At 43.6% G+C, this 16,206-nt stretch overlaps 1 long non-coding RNA gene across 1 annotated transcript; it reads left to right on the top strand.

The window, feature by feature from the left end:
• The first annotated feature begins 506 nt into the window (after positions 1 to 506).
• LOC133013888 (uncharacterized) lies at positions 507 to 965 on the top strand. Its single transcript, XR_009681436.1, has 3 exons — positions 507 to 566; positions 686 to 779; positions 871 to 965. It is a non-coding gene; the product is annotated as an uncharacterized LOC133013888 (long non-coding RNA).
• The last annotated feature ends 15,241 nt before the right edge of the window (positions 966 to 16,206 follow it).

The following is a 16,206-nucleotide window of genomic DNA, read 5'->3' as shown; positions in this document are numbered from 1 at the left end:
GGACTCGTCCAATCAGAGCCTCGTAAACGCCGTGCAGCAGCGTCGAGTGTCCCGCAGACAGGAAGCGGGTCGTGTTTACCTTGTCCCGTACGAGTGACTCTGTTTTCGGGGTAAATAACTTGCTGAAGTCGACACGACGCTGTTCCCTGGAGGAGAAGATGAGTGCGTGTGGAGGCAGAGCCGCGGGGCCGGTGTGGACGAGTCGAGGCGGAGAAGACGGATGCACAGTCCCTGAGTTACGGTGAGCTAGAGATGCCATGCTAACCACTAAGCTAACTGGTACATCTGAAAGCATGTCCGCCACTTTGGGATAGCGAGAAAGTTGCTAAAATACGAATACAGCATCGAGTGCTGGAGCAGATCTAGTGCATGTGTAAATATGTATGAATTACTTAGATGTAACAGTTTGTTCTCGTTAAGTTTTTTCATCAACGTGACTTTTTTCTGTATGTTTTCACAGCCTCAGCCCCCCCCCCCCCACACACACACACACAAACACACAACGAGGCGTTAGGCTGAGACGCTGAAAGTCCGGATTTAAAGTGCAGAAAATTAAGCCATTGAATGTAAGTAACTGTTTATGAATTGTTTTGGTGTTTTTTTGCTGTGGATCTTCCAACGGTGATGCAGCGCGGCTATTTTCGTTTATTAATAATAAAGTCATGTTACATGTGTTGTTTTCCAGCTGCCTGTCCATGACGTACAAAGACACACTATGAGCCAGTATGATCCGACCAGACCTTACATCAGCATTGAGGAGTTGTCGGAGAAGAAAGAGGGTAAGGTTATATTCATTAAATAATTTTCCAGTTACATGTAAAGGTGTATGTTGTCATTGAACTGTGCTAATTTTACTGAATGTGTTTACAGCTGATTGAAGCGGGACAGATGACATGGATCCATCCTTCCACAGCCAGGAGCGCACCGACCTGTGTCCCACACTTCATATAAGACTGGAAGCTACACACCACAGACGTCTACACACTGGAGAAGATTCAGACAGAGTCCCACAAAGAAGTCATGACCCAGAGGCTGCAGAGAAACATTTCAAGCCTCATCTCAGTTTTTGTACAATATTTTTGCTGTATGTAAATAAAGCTTTCACTCCACATATACCTTGTTCACATTTGTTCCCTGTACAATATGTTCACCTATAACATCAAGCATCACATGAATGTTTAGTTTTAATTAACTGCAGTGCTTTTGGTAAAGGCTTACTTATAAATAATAATAAATATTAATATATACATTTTTATTATTAATATTGTGTGGGAGGGGCTTACCCCACGTGCGGAATGCTGTGACCCCACGTGTGCACTGCAATGACCCATAAGGTGACCAATAGCAACACTTCTACCAGCCAATCACGAGTGACATTAGTTTCAAGGGTCTGTGGTTTCCTCCAATGGTGAGTAGAGAGAGGTTCTAGCCAGCGGCTGGACTCCGATTCATATGCTAATTAGATCACACGTCGCGATCGGTCCGCGAGGCTCAGCGAGCCCCCCCGCGGCTCTCTCCTTTGTTCTCCAAATCCCCCTTAAGGTTCGCAAACGCCGATAGACCCACCTTGTCTTCACTGGCGAACGCCGAGGAAACATCATGGAAACAGTTGGTTACAGCAGGGGATTAGGCCTGTCCGTAGAGGTTCACTGTGACAATAATACTGCTTTTCGTCTAGTGGAGTGACATCATTAGTTAACCATTTCTTACAAAAGTTGTGCACCCGCCCCCCGCCCCCCACCCCAGCCAGGCGGCATCCCACAAACATATCCACAAAAACACTCACGAATCACATTGACAGACAGAACACCAAAAGAAGAAAGCAAATATAGACAAATACAAAAAAGAGACAGGCCAAAGGAAAAAAAAAAAAGACTCAAACCAATCTGTGTTGATCATTATGGTCATAACACCAACATTCTGGACCGTTAACATAAGAAAAAAAAAATCCCAATAGTCAGAATACAACCATTGAGAAGACTAGGACGGCAGTCAGAGAAGGAAAGAAGGAAAAATAAATACATACTTAGTAAGAACAAGGATTCAGGCAAAAGGCAAGCTCTTGATATGTGTAATGAACTGTGACCAGGTTCTGTCGTATTTAACCTCCACCCCATGTACTGTATATCTAATTTTCTCCAGAGCCAATCCCAACATCACCTCTCTAATCCAATGTGCATAGGCAGGAGGATTCTTCTCCTTCCAATTCAGCAGAATAAGACGTCAGGCATGCAATGATGCAAAGGCAATTGCATTTTTGTGGAGACAGCTTTAGCTCATCCCTTACTACACCGAAGATAGCTATCAAAGGGTCAGGCTGCAGTGTTTTGCCAGGTATTGCTGAGAGTGATTGGAAGACTGAGGACCAGAAGCCATACAATGATGGACATGACCAAAACATGTGTCCCAAAGAAACAGGAGAATATTGACATCTAGGACAGTTTGGTGCAACATTAGGGTATAATTTAGACAGTCTGTCGTTAGAATAATGCAACCTGTGGACAACCTTAAACTGAATCAAGCCATGTCTGATACAGAAAGAAGATGTGTGTATACGCTGTATGGTATTTTTCCAGATGTCTTCTGGTATTACTTCTCCAATCTCTCCCTCCCATGCTGCCTTAATTTTGTCCCACGAATGAGGGCAGCTATCCAGAATTAAAGCATATATTTTTGATATTGCTCCTTTATTGAGTGGATTAACATTAAGCACTGAATACAGTAAATCTTTAGAGGGTGGGGATGGGTACCCTGGGAAAAATTTAGAGGCAAAACTTCGAACCTGAAGATATCTGAAGTAATGAGACTTTGGTAGATTATGATCTTCACATAGAAATTTAAATGATGCAAAGCCATCATCGGTAAAGAGATCCTGAAAGTAGACCAAGCCCCTTCTGTGCCAAACTGCAAATGCCTGATCTATTTGAGATGGTGCAAAAAGATAATTAAACATTATTGGAGAGAAGCTACATATATTTGTCAAATTAAAATGTTTTCTGAACTGGCGCCAAATCTTAAGCGAATTTTGGACCACCAAATTTGAGTTCAGTCCAGGTGCTTTGATATTTACTGTGAGAGGTGCAGTTAGGACCGAAATCGGGGAAACTGGGAGTGTAGCTCCCAGTTCCATATCAGTCCAGACCGGACCCTCCTTATCTGCGAACATGGTGATCCAATATGTCAGCTTGACAATATTAGCTGCCCAATTGTAAAATAAAAAATTAGGTAAACCCAAACCACCATCAGATTTAACTCTCTCCAGGCTTGCCTTCTTTATACGTGCAGGTTTTTTATTCCAAATGAACACAGAAATAAAGCGATCCAGCCGAGCAAAATAGGATTTTGGGAGAAAAATGGGAATCATTTGGAATAAATAAAGAAACCTGGGCAATACAGTCATCTTCACTACATTTATCCGCCCTGCCAATGAGAGTGGAAGATTTGACCACCTATCCAAATCAGTTTTGGTACGGTCTAAAATCTGGAGAAAGCCTTGGGGTATCAAGAGAATCAAGAAACGATTAAATCTCAGATGAGCTACCATCTACCTCTGACTGATATAGAGTAGAATAATATTGCTTAAACTGGTCATTAATGACTCTGGGACTGCGAGATATCGAGTCAGCGCCTGTATTAATTCCTGGAATCATTTGTGCCGTTGACTGCTGTTTAAGTTGAAGTGCAAGGAGTCTCCCCGCTTTACCTCCATGCTCATAATATACCTGTCTGGATTTAAAAATATTTTTCTCGGCTTTCCATGTCATAAGCTTATTGAATTCATATTGCAACAGTCATTTCTCCTTAAAAAGATCTGGTGTAGGCGAAAGAGCATAACGCCTATCAATATCTGCAATTTTGTCAGCAAGCTCTTTAAGTTGTTTGGAACGCTCCTTATTCATATGTGCCACATAAGAGATAACTTGGCCCCTAATGTAGGCTTTCATAGACTCCCATAAAATTCCCCTTGAAACATCCTGAGTATCATTAATTTCCAAAAAGAAGTCAATCTGATTGTTGAGAAATGTTCTAAAATGTGTACATTAAAGTAGCTGGGGGTCAAGCCGCCAAGTTCGTTGGGGCGCTACATTAGCTGGAAAAACTAGATCCATCTGTACTGGGCTGTGGTCTGATAGCACTATACTGTGATATTTACTGCTGGAAATTAAGGGGAGTAGCTGGTTATCGACAATAAAATAATCAATCCTGGAATAATTATGATGAACGGAGGAAAAGAAGGAGAATTGCTTCGTAGTTGGATTTTTTGTCCGCCAGGGGTCTGATAAGCCATAAGAGTGGAGAAGGGAATTAATAACCACTGCGGCTGATGAGAGAGTATTATTTGCCCTTACACTTGACCTGTCTAGCTGGGTATGAAGGACGCAGTTGAAGTCTCCACCTAAAATTAACTTAAGGTCCGGAAGAGTTGAAAAAAAATTAAGAAAGAATTGTGCATTGTCCCAGTTTGGTCCATAAATATTAGCCAATATTACTGGTGTATTAAATAGCTTGCCCACTACAATAATATATCTGCCATTAGCATCTGATATTACTTCAGAGTGTTCAAATGGGATCCCCTTCCTAATTAGGATTGCTGTTCCCCTGGCTTTGTAATTAAAACATGAATGATATATTTGTCCAATCCATTTACATCTTAGTCTTTTTTGGGAATTAATATTTAAATGTGTCTCCTGTAGCAATATTACATCAGGTTTTAGTGATTTCCGATGACTAAATATTTTGCTCCGTTTAACCATGTTATTCAGGCCTTTGACGTTCCAGCTAATGAACGAAATTGCTCCTTGTTGATTATTTGCATTATTTAGAATCATAGCGCAACAGTTTGTAGTGAACCGGTCCTGCATGTTGGCTATATCTGAGTAAATGAAACAAATTTTTTATATTTTCATTTATATTCCTCAGATGACCGAAAAATGTCACTTAAACTTGTCCATAGTCCAAACAAAATGCATCCAACTGCAGTGTGGTGACGTCCATCAGTCAACAAAAAAAAAAAACTCAGCATGTGCAGACTAGTGCAATGTTAACACGCAGCATATATGATACCTGTTATGGACCCGTGAATTAACTGTCACTCTCCCTCCATCTCCCGTGGGTGCAGATTGGTCTCGATGTAGTGCTTTGCCTTGATCGGGTCATCGAAAGATCCCTGCTCGGCAGCTGGGCTCGTGATCTTCAGTGTGGCTGGAAAAAGGAGACCGTATTTCACGCCCGCACACCGGCGAAGCAATCCTCTCACCTCGTTGAAAGCGGCTCTTTTTTCTGACGGCGGCTGAGTAATCTGGGTAGATGTAGAAACGCTTGCCTTTGTGGGTGATGGGACCTGCACCCATGGCCTTTCGAAGAATATCCACTTTCTCCTGAAAGTAGTGGAACTTGATGATTATTGGCCTCGGGGCATCCCCATCCTTTGGTTGCGGCTGCAGGCCCCGATGCGCTCGATCGAGCGTCGGCATGTAGTCGAGGGCCAGCGCTTCCTTCAGCAATTCGGCCACGGCACTCTCCGGTCGTATGTTTCCGAGTCCCTCTTCCACTCCAATCAGTCTGCAGTTATCTCGCCGCTGCCGGGACTCCAAATCATCGGTCTTATCTGTCAGCCGGACGACTTGTGTAGACAGCGTATTAACTTTAGCTTCAAGTGCTATAACTCGGTTAGCCTGACCATTAGCTTCCTCCTCGAGATCACCAATGCGAGTTGAGAATGTGGCGTTTTTTTTCCGAATTTCTTCCGTCACCCTCGTAAACTCTGCGCGCACCTTCAGGATTTCTTTCTTTAAGTCACTTGCCAAGCTGTCTATTTCCTTGTGCAGTTTATCTGCAGCCGCCGTCACAGACGATTCGATCTTGGTGAGCACACTCCGCTCCGACTGCTTAATGGCAGCCATGATTGCCTCGAGACCCGGCCCTGAACTTGCTTCCACGGTCGGATCAACATCAGGCGAGTCCGTGGCGTCCGGCCCTGGATATTTAGGCATTCTGAGCAGCTTAGAAATAAATAAAAAACGACTAATTCGAGGGACCTGGCACTTTAGAGACATTTTCGCACCGGAAGACACATCTTCACATGTCGCTGCTCCGCCGTCCCTCGGATGTATATTTTTAAACATCACTTTAATATTTTTAAAAGCTGCGCCATCATGCCAGCTGGTTTTAGTGATCATTCCCTGCTTTTATCTCATGTTTTTGTCAGGAATGTTTTACCGAAGAGCGGGTATTGGCATTTTTATTCTGTTTTAACATTCGATAAGAATTTTAAAGATGTCTTTACGTATTTTTGGGGTGTTTTTAGACAGAGGAAGGGCGATTTTAGCAGTCTTATTCAGTGGTGGGACCATGGTAAGACACAAATGCGCTTATTGTGTTAACAGCACACCCTCAATGTCACACGAGACACCACCCGATCTATGAAAGATCTGGAGACCGACATAGTGGAACTAGAACATTTAAGTGAGTCCACCGGAAACCGAGGTTGTATTGAAAGCCTCAAAGAAAGAAAATGGCTTTAGCCGACCTGCTAGAAATTAAAGTACAGGGCACGTTGGTCAGGTCCCGTTTCAAAAACATTAGTGAAATGGATGCTGCAACCAGCTATTTCTTATGTCTGGAGAAAAAGAACGGGCAGAGGAAAGTAATCCACACACTGCTCTCGGACACAGGGAAAGAGCTAGTGGAACCGCGCCAGATAAGAGAGCGGGCTGTGAGTTTTTATCAATCAATCAATCAATCAATCAATCAAGTTTTATTTGTATAGCCCACATTCACAAATAACAATTCGTCTCATAGTGCTTTAACATTGTGTGACATCCTCTGTCCTTAACCCTCAACAAGAGTAAGGAAAAACTACTAAAAACCCTTTTCACAGATAAAAATATGTAGAAACCTCAGAGAGAGCCACATGTGAGGGATCCCTCTCTCAGGACGGACAGAAGTGCAATAGATGTCAGGTGTAAGAAAACATCATCAGGATTTTTAGCAGCATCGATGAGGGTAAACATTTTTCAATACTATGTGTCAGGCAGTCCCGTTGCAATCACAGTCTCTGGCCAGCAGCAAGATCACGATCCAGCATCAGGATGGGATCCACTATAATCCACAGTCATTGTCCACCGCCGCAAGTTAGAATCCATTATCAGCTGCCGCCTCGGTCGTGGTCCCTCATCATCCGATGCCAACACGACAAAGGATCCTCCATTACAACGACGATCAGCTGGCACGATACAGAATCCACCGAACTGGATCCACCATTGCGACCTCTGACGCGCGATCCACAATCATAATCCATGGTGCGGCCACAGCTGTGGCCCTGCATCCGCGGGCGCTAAGGCACAGAAACTCCGGGAAAGGGGTCAGGTTAGTAACATGTACTGATCAGATAAGAATTATCTTGATGTGATAAATATGGAGAAAAGGAAGGAGAAGCAGGAAAGAGAAGCTCCGTGTGTCTTGTGTCATAAATTCCCTGTGCGTCTTAGCATCATCAGGGGTTTTTGCCATTTAATAAATTTTGGAACATCGCACTAATTAGCTCTAACTATAAGCTTTATCAAAAAGGAAGGTTTTGAGTCTACTTTTAAACGAACAGAGCGTGTCTGCTTCCCTAACTGAAAGTGAGAGATTATTCCACAGGAGTGGGGCTTGATGGCTAAAAGCTCTGGCTCCTACTCTACTTTTAGAGACTTTAGGGACAACAAGTAAACCTGAGTTCTGGGATCGGAGTGCTCTAGTAGGTTGATATGGAACTAACATCTCTTTAAGGTAAAGAGGTGCCATATCATTAAGGGCCTTGAAGGTGAGGAGGAGAATTTTAAATTCTATTCTAGATTTAACAGGAAGCCAGTGTAGTGATGCTAATACTGGAGAAATGTGCTCTCTTTTCTTAGTTCTCGTCAGGACACGTGCTGCGGCATTTTGGACCAGCTGCAGAGTCTTTAACGTCTTACTGCTGGAGCCTGATAATAGTGAATTACAGTAGTCCAGTCTCGATGTAACAAAGGTGTGGACTAGTTTTTCTGCATCTTTTTGCAAAAGGACATGTCTGATTTTTTAGATATTACGCAAGTGGAAAAACGCGGTCCTAGAAATTACTTTTAAGTGACTATTAAAGGACAAATCAGGATCGAAGATCACTCCCAAGTTCCTGACTGTGTCATTGGAAGCAAGGGCAATGTCATCTAGCGCAGCTATATCATTAGATAATGTATCTCTAAGCTGTTTAGGGTTGAGTATTATAACCTCTGTTTTATCTGAGTTTAATAAGAGAAAATTGCGGGTCATCCAGGTTTTTATGTCCTTGAGACATGCTCGAAGTTTAGTTAATTGTGTTGGGACTGAGTTCCCAGTGATCTGACTTATAACAAAGAGTCGTAAAACTTGGGATGCGCCTCAGGAGACCCCTTACATTTAAAAATCCAGCATGGAGCTCTTATCTCCATGTGGGAGCAGATCACTTCCTGGGTCCTGTGAAGGACCCCACTGTAAGCCACTCCCTGAGACTTGACTTCTGACCTTTCAATTGGCCGGGGGCCACACTGACCCCTGACCCCTCCTCCCAGGGGGGAGTCACCTGGAACATGACTTAAATAGGCTGAGCTCACAGAAACCTCTCTTCTTCACCCAGATTCCCAAGCGACAACAGAACCCCTAGGGGTTTTACTAGTTAACTCGGTATTTTAAAGAGACTTTCTTTTCCACCCTACTCAAGTTGCAACAGACCTTCCGAGGCCTAACTACATGACTCAGTAACTAAGGAGGCGATTAGACGTTTGTTTAATATCATTTTATTTGAAGTCGTTTAATTTTCTTCTTTTATTTCAGTCTAAGTTTTATTTCTGATAGGACTCTTTGCTGTTTTAACTTGAAAGGCCGAAACAGGAAGCACCCGCGGGACGGCACTTCCACAGACTTTTTCTTTTTCACGATCCACAAAACGGCTTCCACAAAGCCGTTCCCTGCAGAAGCGCGACGTTCATCCCGCTGAGGAGTAAGAGGCAATCCACTCCGTTCCTGTAAAGCAGCACGATCTCCGCTGTTACAGAAGAAGACGAAGTTTCATTCCGTCAGGGCAGCACGAATAATTCGCTTCCTTTTCCGGTCCAGCGGCCGAGCCCGGAGCTCCGCTCGTGAGAGAGACCACGTGATTCACTGGCCCCCGACACATTCGCGCAGACACATCGCGAGGGTTGTACAGTAAGAGACTTGATTATCTGGGCAGATACGTAGCATATTGTTTAATATTTGATTGTATTTGTTGCGAGACCGCTGAGTCTCATTGTTTAACCGGCTACTACGAGCCGCTACTTCCGGTTCATTTCCGGGTTTTGTGTTACAGTGAATAAGGCCGCGAGAAGCGCCTCCGCCCGCACTATTAACGTCTGTGTTAGTCTGCAGTGAGTTTACCGAAGAATTCTCTTTGTCTAAAATTTCCTTTGTGTAATTCATCTGGCGACCACCATTGTGAGTTCCGGCCACATGGTGTCATTAACATAGACTCCATCTTGAATAACGCAAGTTAACCCACCATTTTGAGTCTATTATTGCCACGCCTCCTCTCTCTCTCTCCTCCCATCCTGGCTCTAAATTCATAACGGCTCCGCCATCTTGTTTTGTAGTCAATCCGCCATTTTGAGAGTTTTTAGGCCTTGATTCCACGAATCATGATCGGCCTCCATCTTAGATGTGATGTCACTACGTGACTGCGTCATCGCCACGCCCCCTTCTTTTTCTCTCTCTCGCACACACACACACACACACACACACACTTTGATAGACACAGAGAGATGCACACACACACAGATACACATAGATGAATACATGTGTTTTCTTAATTGTGATAAATGCTGCTGCTGTTGTGATCTTTGAAATATGGGAGTTTGTTAAGATGATGGATCATTAAATAACACTAACTTTATTTCACACACACACACATAGACACATACACACAGAGAGACACTTTGACACAGACACACACACACATAGAGACAGGCATACATAGGTAGACCGCCGGTTTTACATGTATTGTCTGAATTGTGATAAGTGCTGCTGCTGTGTTTATCTTTGAAATATTGGAGCTTGTTAAAATGAGGAATCATTGAATAACATTATAACTTTATTTCCCCTTTTTAATAAATACTTTTATAATTAAAGTATCTGTAGTCTGTGATTATTTGTGCATATGTGTGTGAATACAGCTGGATTATGGTTGCCTATGCTCGAACTTAGAAGCCTTCACTGTTTATTAAGTAATCGTTAATATATAAAATATCTCTAATAAAATTTGATGGTCAATTGTGTCGAATGCTGCACTGAGATCTAACAGAACAAGGACAGACACAAGTCCCTGATCTGAAGCTATTAGAAGGTCATTAGTGACTTTTGCCAGGGCTGTCTCTGTGCTGTGATTGGTTCTAAACCCAGACTGAAAGTCTTCATATATATTATTTTCCTGGAGAAACTCACACAGCTGATTGGCTACAACTTTTTCTAAGATTTTAGATAGGAAGGGGAGATTAGATATTGGCCTGTAATTTGCTAAAACCTCTGGGTCTAGGGTGGGTTTTTTGAGTAGGGGTTTGATTACAGTTATTTTAAAAGACTGTGGTACATAACCTGATGATAATGACAGATTGATTGTGTTAAGTAACGAATTATCTATTAGGGGCAGAATTTCTTTAAGTAATTTAGTTGGAATCGGATCTAAAATACAGGTTGTTGGTTTAGAACCTGAGACTATTTTGGTAAACTGATCACGGGTGATCAGAGAGAAGCTGTCTAAGTAATGGGAAGGATTCTCAGCCGTTTCTGAGATCTCTATTGTTGGGAGGGTATTAGTGCCAATTGAGGGCAGGAGATGATTGATTTTATTTCTAATAGTTAGAATTTTATCATTAAAAAAGGTCATAATGATATTGCTATTTAGGGATCGAGGAATACTGGGTTCGGTGGAGGTGTGACTCTCTGTCAGCCTGGCTACAGTGCTGAAGAGAAACCTGGGGTTGTTTTTATTCTCTTCTATTAGTTTTGAATAATAGGCAGCTCTTGCTTTGTGGAGAGCCTTTTTATATTCTTTAACACTACTCTTCCAGTCTAGGAGATTTTCAACACTGTTGCTGGAGCGCCACTTCCTTTCTAGTTTTCTTGATATTTGTTTCAACTCATGTGTCTTGGAATTATACCACGGAGCTAATTGACTATGTTTTACACATTTCTTTTTTAGAGGCGCTATTGAGTCTAATGTTAATCGTAACGAGTCTGCAGAGCTATCTACGAGGTGGTCAATCTCAATAGAGCTCAGATTTTTAAAGGATTTGTTGTTTATGTCGACGGATAATACGGGTTTAAATGTAATCAGAACTATTTCCTTAAATTTAGCTACAGCACTATCAGGTAGACATCTAGAAAATGAGTTTTTTATTAGGGGCATATATTCAGATAGTGAAAAATCGAAGGTTATTAAATTATGGTCTGATAGTACTGGATTGCGCGGAAGTACTGTTAAATGTTCAATTTTGACACCGTATGATAACACAAGGTCAAGTGTGTGGTTACAACAATGAGTAGGTTGATGCACACGCTGACTGAAACCAATTGAGTCTAGTATTGAAATAAATGCTACGCTCAGGCTATCTTTATTATTGTCAACATGAATATTAAAGTCACCAACAATAATAATTTTATCGGTCTTTAGGACTAGGTTTGATAAAAACTCAGGGAATTCTGTTAGAAATTCAGTATAAGCCCCAGGAGCACGATAAACTACAGCAAATACGATTGGCTGTTGGTGTTTCCTGGATTGACGTGGAAGACTAAGAACAAGACATTCAAATGAGTTGTAGCTAAGTTTAGGTTTAGGATTAATTGATAGACTGGAATTAAAAATAGCAGCGACTCCACCTCCTCGCCCGAGTTCCCTGGGGACGTGTGAATTTATATGACTGGGGGGAGTAGATTCATTCAAACTGACAAATTCATCAGGATGCAGCCACGTCTCAGTAAGGGACAATAAATCTATATTGTAGTCTGAGACTAGTTCATTAACTAAAATAGCCTTTGAGGACAGTGATCTAATGTTTAAAATACCACATTTGAAAATCTTTGTTTCCTGTGTTGTTCCAGAGGTTGTGTTAATAAGTATAAGATTATTGTGTGGAGTTCTCGCTCTGTTATTGTTTAATTTAAATAATTGAATCGTATGGTAGACAGAGACAGTCTCTATGCGGTTGGGTGACTGATCCAGAGGGAGCACAGAGAAGTATTTAGCACTGCAGCTCTGCTTCCTGGTCCCAACTCTGGGTTGTCATGTGATAGACTTAGTAATATTCTTAGATAAGAGAGCTGCTCCATCCCAAGTGGGATGAACGCCGTCTCTCCTAACAAGACCAGGTTTCCTCCAAAAAGTTTGCCAATTATCTATAAAGCCCACACCGTTTACAGGACACCACCTCAACAGCCAGCGGTTAAAAGACAACATGCGACTAAACATGTCATCACCTGTTGTGTTAGGGAGAGGGCCAGAGAAAATTACTGTGTCCGACATCGTTTTAGCAAAAGCACACACAGACTCAACATTAAGTTAGTGACCTCCGACATACGAAGCCGGGAGTCGTTGCTGCCGACGTGAATTACGATTTTACTGTATTTACGTTTAGTTTTAGCCAGCAGCTTCAATTTGGATTGGATGTCGCCGGCTCTGGCCCCCGGGATACAATTGACTATGGCCGCTGGTGTCGCTAATCTCACGTTTCTGAGAACCGAGTCGCCAATAACCAGAGTTTGATTCTCAGCGGGTGCGTCGCTGAGTGGAGAAAATCTATTTGAGACGTGAGCTGGTGGGTCTTTAATCGTGGGCTTTCTATGGGTGGTACTATGCCCCCTCCGGACCGTCACCCAGCCGCCCTGGGCTCCCGGCTGCCCGGGGCAAGTCGAGGGACTGCTAGCTGAAGCTAAGCTAGGTGGCTTCGCTGCGGCTAGCACGGGCCGGCTAACTACAGCTAACGGGGGTTCTAAGCTGAGGAGCCGAGCTTCTAAGTTGCTAAGCCTCGCCTCCATGTCTACCAACATACTACATTTATTACATTTACCACTACTGTTAATGGAGGCGGAGGAGCAAGTAAACATGAGACACTCGGAGCAGGAGAGAGCGGTGGAGCGAGAGGGAGAGAGAGAACACATCGCTGCTAAAACTACGAGGGTGAGATTTAAACAGAACACAGAGTCACAAAGCACCAGAGTGTAGGGGCTGGTATGTGAGGGTGCTGAACTATATACCGGTGATTTTAGCCGTAGTAGAACAGAAAGACAGTTGTGTTTTAGCGGAGGAGCTAATTCAGATAGCGACCACCACCCGTGTCCCGTGGCAATAACAGGAAGTGACGAAATGACGCAGCACGCTTACCGTCAAGCACTGTATTCTTCTGAAAAAGAACGAACATGGCACAGAGGAGTTCTATAAAGAGCTACCTCAGATCTCGGGAGTCCAACTCACAGCTCGCCGCCCCCCTCCGGATGCAGGAGCTGCTGACCGCCCTGCAGGGAATGCAGGGACGGCAGGCTCCTGGCATTGATGGTCTCACACCGGAGGACATCAAGAACTGGCGCCATGTGTCATTGCTCTGTGTGGATTATACGGTCTAGCATTCAAGGTGTGTTTTATCCTGGTTTTAGTGGCAACATGATTTTATCTGCTTACGCCGATGATCTTATTGTTTTTATTAAAGACCAGACAGACGTGGATATTTTAGCCAAAAGGTTAAACGATTTTAGCTTGGCACCGGCAGCGAGGTTCAACTGGAAAAAAAGCGAAGCCCTCGCTGTCAGGGAGTGGCCTGGCGGTCTCCCAGTGCTCCCCCAAAACCTGAAATGGAAGAGGGAGGGAATAAAATACCTTGGGGTGTTTTTAGGAGACAATGATATACGTAAGAAGAACTGGGAGAACGTCACAGAAAAAACAGACTTTTAAAATGGAAATGGCTGCTCCCAAAAATGTCTCTCAGAGGGAGGGTACTGGTCTTAAATAATCTTGTGGCATCCCAACCGTGGCACCGCCTAATGTGTGTGGAACCCCCCCTGGCTTGCTTGCCACATTACAAAAGAAAAATTGTGAATTTTTTCTGGGGAGGGCTACGCTGGGTGCCACAGGGGGTGCTGTTTTTAGCCAGGGAGGAGGGGGGACAGGGCCTCGTCCACTTAACCAGCTGGACTGCAACTTTAAGACTCCAATTAATTCAAAAGTCCCTCACAGGTCCAGCAGATCTGGTGTGGAGATATGTGGCCAGCAGCATCCTTAGGCGTGCCAATAACCTGGGGTTGGATGATACTCTGTTTTTAACAGATTCTAAATTCTTAAAATGAAGTGGGTTGCCTCCTTTTTATCAAGGTGTTTTTAAATCTTGGGGCCTTTTTAACAAAAAAAAGTCCCAAAAAGCAGACTCTCTGTACTGGTTGTTGAGAGAACCACTCGTAAATGGAGCCAGACTGGACGTCAGCAGCACATTAACACCCGTCCTAATGGCGGCGCTGACCCGGTCTGGTACTGTGACCTTGCAGCAGCTGGTGGATGCAGTGGGGCCGGCACTCACCAACTCCCAGGCCCTGGGCTCCCTGCTAGGGCTGCAGTCTACCCAGGTGGCCCAGAGGATCCTGGAGCTGTGGACCCAGAGGCTCTCCGAACGTGAAAAGGCCCTCCAGAGGGGGGAGACCGCACCAGAGGCTGCAGACCCCTACCCAGAAATTGTCCTGAGCCCAGGCCTGGGAGAAAAGACTGAACACCTACTAACGGAAATAAACAAACAAAAACTAACAATACACAGAGCGGACAAAGAGACACTATACAGGAAATGTGTAAAAAGCATCCGCCAGACCGGACTGAGCAACAGACCCCCTACTGTGTGGTCATGGAGGTGGGGAGAACATGGACCCAGCCCACAGGGGAGGATTTTATACAAACCTCCCCTCAAGAAACTAACAGGCGACCTCCAGTGGAGAATTTTACATGGCGCCGTCGCTTTCAACGCTTTTATTTCTATTCTTAATCCCACCGTTTTTAACAAGTGTCCATTCTGCGACCTGCGTGAGACCATTTATCACGTGTTTACTGAGTGCAAGAGACTGAAAAGTTTCTTCGCTCTTTTAACTGCGGTTTTCAGTGATTTTAACGTAATTTTTACTGAGAAGGTTTTATCATGGGAGCTGCCTACAACAAAACAAGTAAAGATAAGTGGCAGCTCCTGAACCACCTCTCAGGCGAGGCAAAGATGGCCATTTACATTAGTCGAAAAAACAGGGTAGAGAACAGGGACGGGCAGGAAGCGACGGAGGTGTGGGTGGTAAACCCACGGGCCAGACTCCGACTAGAGTTCAGTTTTTTTTAAATGGTATCTGATCTCGAGTCTTTTAAAAGAATTTGGTGTTTTAATGACATCCTCTGCACCATCACGAACAATGAGCTGTCCTTTCCACACTTTTAACAGACTGAGTTTTTTACATCAGCACTTTTTGTTTATTTGTTGAATAATACTGTAAGCAAGTGTTTTGTAAAATGAAGAATATGTAAATAAAGTGATCAAAAATCTCTCTCTCTCTTGCAGTAGATCCTTCTTTTCGGATCCAGCCATTCTGCAGCAGTGCCAGGCATTCACAAAGGATACATCCAAGAAGTGATAGAACACTGGAATGTACCACCATTTTTTTGAGCATCGGTGGGGATACACTGTGACACATTGATCCATGAGATCTGCTCCTCCCATACTGATTGTACAGGTTCACGGAAAAATGGCCTTTGGATATTGAGAATCTTTTTTTCGTTTCTTGTTTTATCTCAAAGTTGCTGGGGACTGGCCAATGTCAGAGAAGGCCATGTACATCAATAAACTATTTAACCGACATGTAACAGAGCTGTTTTCAGCATTTCTCACAAATCAGTACAGTTATGCTTCCTGGAGCATATTGATTCTGCCTCTGCCATAGATGTCATACTGTTGCAATGCCTGGATTAGTGGACTGGTGCAGCCATTCTCAATAACTGACCTAACCACTTCTAACCCTGATGCACTTCCAATCTGGACATGAATCTGTCCTCTTCTCGACATTTATTTCAGAACCCAGGGTGTGTGTTGTTTTTGGGATGGACTGCTTGCAGGGGATAATCTGGGATTTCTGCAGGAGTGGAACCATTTCTGGAGTGTATGCATCACA

Source organism: Limanda limanda, chromosome 1 (assembly GCF_963576545.1).
Source record: "Limanda limanda chromosome 1, fLimLim1.1, whole genome shotgun sequence".
NCBI lineage: Eukaryota > Metazoa > Chordata > Actinopteri > Pleuronectiformes > Pleuronectidae > Limanda > Limanda limanda.
Note: the sequence above shows the minus strand (reverse complement) of the source record. Positions and strands in the feature narration are given on the sequence as shown.